The sequence below is a fragment of the Bidens hawaiensis genome, unplaced genomic scaffold (genome assembly GCF_021521415.1).
Source record: "Bidens hawaiensis isolate Kalapana, Puna unplaced genomic scaffold, B.hawaiensis_p1.1 tig00029441_1, whole genome shotgun sequence".
Lineage (NCBI taxonomy): Eukaryota > Viridiplantae > Streptophyta > Magnoliopsida > Asterales > Asteraceae > Bidens > Bidens hawaiensis.
Genome location: NW_027494880.1, coordinates 16,398 through 28,738, shown reverse-complemented (window position 1 = coordinate 28,738; position 12,341 = coordinate 16,398). Strand labels below are relative to the sequence as shown.

At 37.1% G+C, this 12,341-nt stretch overlaps 1 pseudogene across 1 annotated transcript; it reads left to right on the top strand.

Annotated features, from left to right (window-relative positions):
* The first annotated feature begins 1,466 nt into the window (after positions 1-1,466).
* Positions 1,467-3,178, top strand: LOC143578984 (heterogeneous nuclear ribonucleoprotein 1-like; annotated as a pseudogene). The gene is made up of 4 exons (XR_013143374.1): positions 1,467-1,677; positions 1,768-1,990; positions 2,074-3,018; positions 3,100-3,178. The product of XR_013143374.1 is annotated as a heterogeneous nuclear ribonucleoprotein 1-like (transcript).
* Positions 3,179-12,341: the final 9,163 nt, after the last annotated feature.

The window sequence follows — 12,341 nt, the reverse complement described above, 5'->3', positions numbered from 1 at the left end:
AGCTTTTGTAATTGGAGCAAATCGGGTGCTTTAAAGAAACATGTTAGGGAAGTTAATAGTGTTCATAATAATTCGGTGCAAAAATGTGATAATCTTTTGAACCAAAAGAGATCCTATGAGGCGAATGTCACTAAGCATAGTAATGAAGAAAAAATTGCAAATTGGTATTGATTATTGGGTTATATTTGTAGTTCTAGATTCTTATTAGAAAATAGTTTATCATTTCGTGGCCATAATGAATCTTGCTCGTGTAATGGTGGAAACCGGAAAGCACACAACTTTTCCTTTGGTTTATCGAATATTGAAGCTAGCGTTGGTTTTACCGGTTGCAACTGCAACCGTTGAAAATTATTTTTCTAAAATGAATCTTATCAAGACGGATTTGTGCAATCGAATGGGTGATGTATATATATGAATAATGCTTTAATTTGTGCGGTCGAAAGAGAAACGTTTGATAAAGTAAATGAAGAAGATGTAACGGCTCAGTTTCAAGTTTTCAAAAACCGAAGAGGAGATATGTACAGCCCGCATGTTTAATTTATTTGTTGTCGTGTTTTTTATATTTGTTACGTTAACATTGTAAAAAATATGAGAATTTTTTTTAAGCGCTACCCTTATGTTTCAAATTTATATCCGCCACAGTCTGCCATGCCATGCAGGCACCCAGCTAATATAATAATAATAATAATAATAATAATAATAATAATAATAATAATAAGGCCATATGTAGTGGGCGTGGGTTGGGGGCGAAATGGGGCGAGGAAGGGCGCAAACACTTCCCCCCAGGCGATTTGGGGCGGGGGTGGGGTTTACTTGTCGCCGGCGAGAATTGAATAATAACAATATTATATAAATATTACGTCAAATTACGTCAGATGAAAGACGACTACGAATCCCTCAAAGCGGAGGGGTTTCACGAGGAAGCCACATTATTGTTTCAACGACGACGTGAAAAAATTCGCGAATATTACGGATATTAGTTTTTTATTTTTAGTTATGTTTTTTTTTTAATTTTTTTCTCTAGTTATGTTTTTTTTTTATATTTTTAGTTATGTATTTTTTTGTATTTCTTTTTAACGTTAATACATTTTTAGTTAATTATTTAAATAAGTTGATTTTTATTAATTATAAAAAAAATAATAAAAAAAGATACTGTGGACCCAATTTATAGCCCCTACACCATTACACCTTAAAAACAAATTTCCACTCCTTACTGATCGGGCACCACATATCACAATTCACCCCATTTATAGCCCTATAATTACACATTGTACAAATAGCCACACCCACAACCTCCAAACAATATAAGAGAATGAAGTCACACCCACAACCTCCATGGTCGTCGCGTGTAAGCTGTAAGCTGTCTCCTCCTTCTTCTGTTCGCCTACCCTTCCCTTAAATAATAATAATAATAATAATAATAATAATAATAATAATAATAATAATAATAATAATAATCATGTAATCCACAACCAGACTCAATCCCATTAAAGTAGGCCTCTTCATTCTTCAATCACATCTTCTATTCCCAATCCAGGTTCACTTCACAATCTCGGTTTTGCATATCCCAGATTTCAAGATCCTCAATTTTCTTCCACCAATTCCGTATTGCGTCTGATCAAGTGTCCATCTGCCAAAGATCCGTTTCCCAATTGTGAAGCAACGTCTTAATTTCTGGTATTTCGACAAGAATTGTATCTTATCCTGGTTATGGTTATCGTTAGATCTGTATTGAATTAACTTCAGTTTGTGAACTGGATTATGCAGGATGGAAATGGATCCGGGAAAGCTCTTCATTGGTGGGATTTCATGGGATACGAATGAAGAACGTTTGAAAGACTATTTCCAAACGTTCGGTGAAGTCATTGAAGCTGTTATTATGAAAGACCGGGCCACGGGTCGGGCACGCGGCTTCGGTTTTATTATATTCTCAGACCCGACCGTAGTCGAACGGGTTGTCAAAGATAAACATATCATAGATGGTAGAACTGTAAGTTCATTTTCCTAATGTTTGTTCAAAGTTTTAAATAGTTATAATTTGAATCTCAAATTAATTAGTTAAATTTGTAACAGGTGGAGGCCAAGAAGGCGGTCCCACGCGACGATCAACTGACCGTGAACCGAAACAGCGTTGGTTCTGTTCACGGGTCAACCGGGCCAATTCGCACGAAAAAGATATTCGTGGGCGGGTTGGCACGACGGTTACGGAAGCAGAGTTTAAAAACTACTTTGACCAGTTCGGGTCAACCACCGACGCGGTGGTGATGTATGACCATAACACGCAAAGGCCTCGAGGGTTCGGGTTTATCACGTATGAGCTGGAAGAATCGGTTGATAAAGTTTTGCATAAAACATTTCACGAACTTAACGGTAAAATGGTGGAAGTTAAACGGGCCGTGCCTAAAGAGTCATCCCCCGGGCCTAACCGATATAGTAATGGGTTGAGTAGGGTTAGTAGTTATTTAAGTTCACTTGGTGGGTATAGTCCTGTTAGTGTGGGTCGAACTGGGTTTAGCCGGTCTAGCTATAACGTTGCGTCGGGTTCTAATATTGGGTACCAGCGTTCAACAAATTTGTTGTACGGTTTAACTCCAAACAGGTGGTCTGGTTCAACTGGATATGACAGTTATGGTGATGAAAATGTTTCACTTTTTAACTCGAGGGACATTTGGGGAAATAGGGATTATAGTTACACTAATAATAATAATAATAATTCACAAAATTCGGGTAGTTATGGTTTTGGGGAGAACTGGGGTACCCCGTTTTCGAGTAATTATGGTTCTAGGGTGAATGGAATCGCGCATGATAGGAATAGTGGTGTTGGCACTGCCGTTCCTGCCTCGTTTGGTGTGATGGATGATGGTGGTCGTTCGGTTTATGGAGATGCCATGTGGCGATCATCGTCTCCGGATCTTGATATACCGGGGTTGTTTGATTATGGGTTTGGTGGTTCGGATGGTGTACGTGAAAATTCGGTCGGTTATGTTGGTTATAGTGTTGCTAATAGATCAAATACAGGTATAGCTATTATCTGTAAAGTATATTTGTTATATATTTAAAAATTAAAATGTGTGTTTAAATGTTTAATGTTATATTCAGGAATTGCTGCTTAGGAAGCTGTGAAGTAAACTTGGAGGGCTGTGAATTACTTGATACATATCAGATTTAGAGGTACTCATGTATAATCTCATTAGTGAGACCCCAAATGCATAAATAATCTCATAATCTCGAGGCACAAATGTTTTAATGATTTATAAACACATTTAGTTGAGAGTTACAATAGCAGCGTATATTAAAATTCTCTTAAAATTCTCTGTTCAATCAAACAGTTCTAAGTGGAATTGAGGCATAGCCAAAATTAAACAGATATTACAGTTTAAGACCAAATTAGAAATTACAGTTAAAAACCGAAACTCAAATTAAACCGAAAATGTTGACGGTACCCGTTTTACATCTCATATAAATCACATTTCTCAAAAACCCAAATGAAATAACTTTAAAACAAGTTCTTTGAGTACCTCTAAATCTAATATGTGAGGGGATTGGTAAACATTTAGGGAACATTTAGGGAACATTGTTTGCCTCTATTTATTTTTTAATATTTGTTGAATTGGTTGTGAGTAGAGGAGAGAGAAAACTGTAATAATAAAGGTATAAAAATTATTATTTAATTAAACAGGAAAGAGAAATGTAGTGTTTTGTAGTGTAATTATAGGGATAAGGATGGGGGATGGACTGTGAATGCTCTCAAAGAACTTGTTTTAAAGTTATTTCATTTGGGTTTTTGAGAAATGTGATTTATATGAGATGTAAAACGGGTACCGTCAACATTTTCGGTTTAATTTGAGTTTCGGTTTTTAACTGTAATTTCTAATTTGGTCTTAAACTGTAATATCTGTTTAATTTTGGCTATGCCTCAATTCCACTTAGAACTGTTTGATTGAACTGAGAATTTTAATATATGCTGCTATTGTAACTCTCAACTAAATGTGTTTATAAATCATTAAAACATTTGTGCCTCGAGATTATGAGATTATTTATGCATTTGGGGTCTCACTAATGAGATTATACATGCGATTCGGCAAGTTCCTAAATCTAAGTATGCACTTGACAAGGTTGTTCCATAGGCATGCCTATCTTAAGCCAAGTCTTTACATTTGTTGTGTCGGTCCCATTCAGTATTTTGCACACTAGTTATTTTAAGTTTAGTTGTTGCACAATTCGCTGGTCTTTATAGACAAGAAGGAAATTGGGCTTTGCAGTGGAGAGGAGCATGACGGACTGACGGATGGAGTGGCAATGCAGGAACACTAGTCGGGGGCTATGAGACGCAAGCATCGGGCGGGATGAGCGGGATTTTCCGGATTCATTCCGTCCACCCTTCCCTTAAAAGAGTTGACATATCTTTCATAAATGGTTTATCAACAACGAAATGGTTGGAAGATATGAAAATGTCGTTTTTTTGTAAAGCATAAACATGATATTATCGAGGAGGAGAGAGACCTTGTTTAATAAATGAGTTTAAGCCTGAGCTTTATACATCAAGCTTAATTAGATTCACAAATTAAAATATTTACATAATATATATCATCAAATAATAGATAGAAATATGCTAAGACGGAAGGTTGTAACATGACTTATGAGTTGAACTCGAGCTATCGAGAGAGAACTCAAACCAAGTTAAGTTTGAGTTTTGTTAAGTTAAATGAGTCGAGTTAAAGCTTAATTAGGCTCAGGTTCTAATCAAGTCACTTATATCCCTAGAGAAAGGCAATTTCTTTATTTTAAGAGGTGAGTTACGACGTTGCTCATGCGTTGGTGTTAAGTTGTTGCTGGCTAGTAAGAACCTCTTCAACATAAGAAAAGAAAATATATTTCTTCATGAACAACTACCAGTAAAGTGACAAATAGATAAACAATGTGAAGGAGAACAAAAGCAAGTAGCAAAACAGTTGGTTGATGACATCCGTTTGTCAATTACACAACTACTTCACCTTCGAATCCACTAGTTGATGAATCTTGCTCACGATGCCTGCTCCTAATGTGTATCTTTTGCATGTAACGTGGCGTGCAGTTTGGAATCTTGACCCATCAAACAATGGGTTGATTTGATAAAAGTAAATCGTATTTGAGTTAATTTGGGTCACAATGTCACATGAAAGTAGTTAACGGGTTGAAACCGACAAGTATCATAAAATTTTAAATTTGTTAACTCAAAAAGGCACCATGTTTTTTCTCCACCTACTCGTTATTGCTGCCGCCACCGTTGTTGCCATCGCTCCACTGCTTCTGCTGTGCTCCCACCAGTGACGAATTCAAGAATTTTTACTAAGGGACATAAAATGGGTCGGATATAAAAAGATGGGCAGTCAAAGAAAATAAGCGAATTATTTTTTCAACAAAATGACTGAATATTATGGATGTGCAAATGGTACCTGGTACCATCCGGTACCAATTCGGTACCGACTTTTTACGTTTCAGAATCGGTACCGTAACAATATTTTCCCGAATTTTTGCCTTTACCGGTATCGAACTGGTAATTATACCGAGTATTTTCGGTACCGGTATCCCGATTTGAGGATTTTCGGTACCAGTACCGAGCTCACATACTAAATAAAACCTAAAGTAGCTTATACCCAATATAAAATAATAGTTCAAGTATTCTCCAAGCATACTTGCATTTTTAAGAAGGTTTTAAGCAAACTTTACTTTTCGAGTACACTTTATGCTTTGAGCATACTTGTCTATTAATAATTAATACATCAAGTCTTCTCAAGAACACTTTGCACTTTTAAGGTATTGTCGAGTAAACTTTGTTTACGAGTATACTTGAATGTATATCTCTAAATAATGTTAACTCTTTTATTTTTTAAGTAAAATCGAGTAAACTTTGTGATAATAAGGTATTCAAGTAAGGTTGACATTTAGAAATATTTGTAAGTTACTATTTTGGGATATTTATTGATCTCGAGTAAGGTTGCCTATTTGATCAACTATACTTGATAATATGGCTTGTGATTAATTTCTCGAGCAATCTTGTATATTCGGGTAAGCTTTTTTCATTTTATTTACTTAGTTTATTTCTAATAACTTTATAACACGAGCAAACTTTGGGGACGAGCATACTTTTGAAAATACACTTTATCGAGCAAGCTTTGTGTTTGGATATTTGAAATCTGGGCTTTTGGCAGTATTCATATACTAAATGACAAGAATAATTTAAAACCCACTTTCACATGCACAAAGGTACACTATAAAAGAAGAACTTAGAAAAAATTTCATTTTCACTTTCTCTCTCTCTCTCTCGCACTATTATCCGTGTCCTCGCGACCTAGACACCCAACCGTTGCTCTTTAATCCTACCCATAATTAGTCATCCACTTAATTCCGACTCGGTAAGCTTAAATTGAATGATTTCCGACACTCATTACATGAGTTTAGGGTTTCCCTTTTGTGTTTACATCTCTAGACTGTATAGGTTATTAATTTGTCGAAGAATAGGTTCATAAAGATTATCCTTTTATACTTTCTTCTTCAATTTTAACTTTATGCATGTTCAATTAATGATCATTAATGGCTAATTATTGCTTTGAATGTATTTTTGTCTATGATTGTGGAAAACAATGGTATATCCTTTTGAACCCAATCACAACAGGTGCGCCTTTTTTTCAAAATACAGAGGAGAACAGTTCTGTGGAGCCAATGATTAGATGGTTGGTGCGTTCAAATATTTGGTTTGCTCTGACCGAAATCCCTGTGATATACAGAAATCATCATCTTGATTTATGGCGATCAACACAACTTGAGGATGATATTAATGGTCGCAGGATTGAGGCCATAGTGGCAAGAAGGGAAATTGAAATTGCAGAGAACATGATAAGGGCAAGTTTCTTCAACTTCAAGATAATCTTGAAGTCCAACTGTTGAATACAACCAAAATATTGTTGGGATTTTCCAAAGAAATGGGGTATCAAGGGAATGTGAAAGAAGGTCAATTCCATAATGGAATATTCCCAGTTTTATACAGATTTCTTATTCATCATCATTCGGGGTTTTACTCCACAAAGGGGTACATGGACACTTATGAGCAGGGAAATTTCCATAACAACCGTTGCTGTTGTCTATGATCGTCCATTTAAGTTTTCTAGGTTGATATTTGAAGGGCTGGTAGTCAGTTTGAGGAAGGCAGAGAAGGATCGATTTTTGATGTATCCAAGGTTCCTTCAGATAATTTTCAATATTTTGCATCCTGACCTTCCAACATCTGGAATAACACACGTTCTACAAGACCCAAATGTATTTAGAAGAATAAACAGATTGGGTTCGACTAGCCACTTTAACCTTGAAGTGGAGTATGATATCCTCCCATGGTTAATTGATAATGAAGTGGACGTTATGGAGGTTCCTGCATCACCAAGGGTGAGCTGAGGAGAGTAATGATAGTGAAGAAGATGATGATGAGACCGATTCTGATGATGATAATGATGATAGGGGAGATGATGGGCAAGCAGATAATATTGTTGTTGAAGGAGAATGTGAGAGAGAGGCAGAGAATGAGAATGTTAATGATATTGTGAATGAAATTATAACACGAGTTCAGGGGGAGAGATTGACAATAATGAAAATCAAGATAATATGAACTTGGACAATATTGTTTCTACACCATCTACTTCACCACAAAACCAATCACCACCCCAAGACCATATCCATGAGCCATACATCCCTTCACAACCACACCAAGACCAACTTTATTACCCATACATTCCATCACCACATACTTCCCCACTAACCCTAACCCAACCTAAAACCCAAACCCAACCTGAAACCCAAACTTACCCTGCCCCAAAACCTTATATTCCAAAATTCATCCCATACCATCTAATAAACCATCCAAGTACTCCATATCAATCACCTACACACACCATTCAATTTGAAAAACAAGACACATCTTCATCTTCACCAACCCATGGCCCAATACCTCTAATTCACACATTTAACCCTTTGCCAAGCACAAGTGAAACCATCATTAAAAGCCTACCTCACACAACTCAACCAACCCAGTTACCTGATCCCTTTCCTTTTTCACCAATAAATTCCCCATCCCCTGATGCAAGAATGAGACTACTTGATTGACACATGGATATCTTGATTGAAAACTTGAAACAGAGAAACACAGATTTGGAGTCTCAACTAGAACAGTCTCTCCTAAAAATTCAAACCTTGGTAGCTGAGGTTGAGAGGACCTCAGATGCACCAAAACAAGGGGAGAATATACATGTTTCTAGCATGATTATTGAGGAGAACGATGTTTTGAAAAATCTGGGAGATTTATATGGTAGTGATGAGGAAGAGGAAGATAGGGAGGATGAGGCAGATAATGAAGGGTATGAGGCTAATATTTCTGATGATGTAGTTCATGACTACAATGTAGGTGAGAGGGTTGAAGAGATTGTTGCTGAAACTGAATATATTATTAATGTGAATGAGAATGAGGTTGAGGTGAATGTGAATGCGCATGAGGATGAGATTGAAATGAATGATGAGGATGAAGCAAATGATGACATGGTGGTAGAAAATGTAGTTGAGAATGTGACTGAAGAGATAGTTGATGAGGGTGTTATAAATGATGATGATAAAAATGATGAAAGACAAGATGATTCGGATCTTGATATACTGTATGGAGATTTTGATAACATTGAATCTTTGATTGTGGTAGCTAAATATAAAGAAGTAAATGCAGAAATGGATGAACTGCTGAGGAAATAGATGAGTTCCCACCCACTGTGGTGAGGGACATTGGTCTACCTAGATTGGAAAATGTGGAGGATGAAAGAAGGAGGATAAAGGTAAGGTTGTTGCTGAACATGAGGGCCAGTGATATAATGATAAATATTTATGTTTCCGTGTATATTTTATTTAATATTGTAATAATTTATGATCGTTTTAGTCGAGATTTGTATACAACTAACACTATTATGTTTCATAGGTTCCGGAAGTTGATCGTGATCGAAAAGGACGAAAAACGAGTCAAAAAGAGCCCAAGCGAGGATCCAGAACGCGTTAGGAAGGAACCGGTCAGACCAGGTCGGTCTGACCGGCCTACCCACCCCCATGCGCCGTGCCACGCGACCATGGGGGCACTACATGGCCGCGCGACGCCTAGGGTACCTGCTGATGATTTTTAGTTCGTTTTTGTTAAGTGTTGGGCCCTGTTTTCAATATATAAACATCCCTAACCTTAACTTGAAAATACCATGCTGCCACCAGACGAAATTGGAGTTTACGAGAGCTATTATTCGAGTTTCGTGGAGGTTTTGAAGGCACGAGAACAGCCGGTGAAGAGTTAGACGTTCGCGAGTGAAGATTACGGGTTTTATCATCCTTGATTCCTCGTTCTTTATATTTTCACCATGTTTTCGGTTTTATTTACTTTGTTTGATTTAGTTTACACGATTCTAGGCTAAAAATTATATACTACCTAGGTCGTGATGAACCTTTGTTCGGTTTGATTTTGATTGGGATTTCTTTTCGTTTTGGAGTTTATGTTTTAAGTAAAGTGTTGAGTTTGAGTTAATTGATGCGCATGATTGCTTGGTTTTATTTACTTGGATTTATTGTTTCACATTGCCCTTGTTGATTGTTTCATAGGATAGGGTTTTGTTAGGTTATTTACTATGTGTTTCACAGGATTGTTTCATAGTTTGAGTTTATGATTGATATACATTAAAATCATAGAAACAACAAAACTAATTAAATAAATAAAAGTGAGCTGCTAGCCTAGAAAGCTGTAAGGTGATAGGTTATTGATAGATATTTATTGGTCAGGAGTGCTAGATTTAGTTCTTTGTAAGGAGTCCATATAGGTTTGATTGTCAACTTAATCTATTAAGTCAATTAAGTCTACTTAGCTAGATTTGATTTCCGCGCTGTAAAGTAGGATTTCGTTATAAAGATACTTAGACATAAATAATTAAATAACCGTAAGGAAGTTTAATATATAAAATTGGTGAGTCTTAAAACTTGTTAGAAATCCATAGGTCTCGTCTTGAAGTTCAAGGGAGCTGTTTCGGTTTTCTGTCGAGTGTTTATCTTACGATCCCAGTTACATAATTTAAGTTCCCCAGTTAATTGAGTGTCATAACTTAGGGGAGTCAAGCCTAGGTAGCTACTTCCATCATCTGAATTAATCTAAGTGTTTTAATACTTTATTATATTTTATTTAATTAGGGTTAAGTTTAATAATATAATAATTAATTAGGTTAAAGTAATCATTATGTTTTATTATTATTTAACTAGTTAGGGTTACTTTATAGTTTATTATTATTTAGTTTAAACCACACCCCCCTTAAACAATATTATTAAATAGTCGTGTCTTTTAGTCGAGTCTAATTTGCTAGTTTCGTAATTTAAAGAGCCTCGTGGGTTCGATATCCGGACTTACTTAGCTGCACTAGAGTTGACCAGTACACTTGCCGGTTAGTAGTTTTAGTTAAGTTTAAGAGTCTAGAGTATTATTTAGTGTCTAGTTTTAGCGTATTTTTATTTGACTACTTTTAGCACATCAAGTTTTTGGTGTCGTTGCCCGGGACTTTTGGCGATTGCGTTATTAGCTTTGGTTAGACTTACTTGCTACAAACGTGCTCTTTGTTTTATTTTCGTTTGAGTCGTAGGAGTCTAATTAAATTTTAGTTTATTTTTGTTTCAGTTTTTATTTTTTGTCTACTTACTTGGTGTGTTGCGTTTTTCAGGTATATGCCACATATTCGTTCGGAAGGACCACCGCTACAGAATCTTATGTTTTCTCTATTGAATTCCGAGGCGAGTTCGTCAGCAGAGAAACAACCGTCAAAAGGTGCATCTACACCAAAGTCGTCACCACAGAGTTCACCACCAGAAAGTCCGAAAAGTCAACCAGAAGTTCAAATGACCGACGAAAGAACAGTTGCTGCTCAAGTCTTCGATGGCTAAACCGGAAATCAATCATGCATCATCATACCCGAGATCGACAATCCCAACTCGTGGCAGATTCCGTCATACGTCATGAACAATCTCGTTCAAACTAATCAGTTTCATGGGCGTGATGACGAGGATGCACCGGCACACATTAACCGGCTTTACCGCGTTTTAAAACTTTTTAATTTACAAGGTGCTACTGAAGATGCTATTTTCTTACATCTTTTTCCGTTTTCACTTGCAGGAAAAGCAGTTCTTTGGCTTGACACTCAGCTACCTGGAACGTTCACTACTTGGGAAGCACTGCGCTCAGCTTTTATCAAAAAATACTTCCCACCTGCTAAAGCGGCTATTCTTCGCGATCAAATTCATTCTTTTCACATGGAACCGGGCGAAAAATTTTGTCATGCTTGGGAGAGTTTTCAGAACCTGCTGTCTCGTTGCTCACATAATGGTCTCACACCATGGGCTCTCATGGAGAAATTTTACAATGGGCTGAACTACGAAACCCAAGTTCGTTTCGACACGGCTGCAGGAGGAAATCTAATGGCAACGAAGAATGGCACCGAATGCAACAAGATGTTTAAAAGCTTTGCTCATTTAGACTATACCAAAGAGCCACATCGCGGGAATTCCACTCCCGTTAGCAGTACATCCTCACCTTCTCGAGGTGTACACAAGGTTAATCTGGATACTAGTGTGGCTGCTGCTTTGGAATTGTTAACTAGAGAGGTGAAGGAACTTAAGACGAAGGTGGACAAGTGTGAGTTTTGTAGGGGTGGACATGGTACTTTGGAGTGCCCGTTGATGAATCAAGAGCTTAGTTTCGTTGCTGGTCAGAACAACTTTCCCAACAATCACAACAACAATAATCAGAATTGGAGCACCTACAAGAAACCAAATCAGAACAACTCTAACTGGCGTCCGGCGGGCGCCCCATTTGGCTTTCAAAATTCTTATAATCAAGGAAAATGTTAGTAATTCAATAATAATAGTAATAATGGTAATAATGTTCAAAATAATGTGCAGGATTCGAATGGTGGATTGGGACGTCTAGAGGATATGATGAAGCAAATCTTGGAGAGAGATCAAGCCACACAGAAAAAGTTTGCCGAACACGACTGACTCTTCAAAAATCAACAATCATCATTACTTGACATTCAAAGGTCCGTGGGCAATATTTCTCGTCATCTTGACGAAGGCCTCATGGACAGTTTTTTGGTACTACTCAACCGAATCCGGCCGCTCAATTAAAAGCCATTACTACTCGTAGTGGAAGGGTTTTGGGTCCTGAGGTTGTTGAAGAAAGGGTTGAAGTTGAGGAAGAGGAATTAGTAGATGAAGAGAGTGAGATGGAGGCTCCGGGTAAGTCACAAGGTAAAACACCA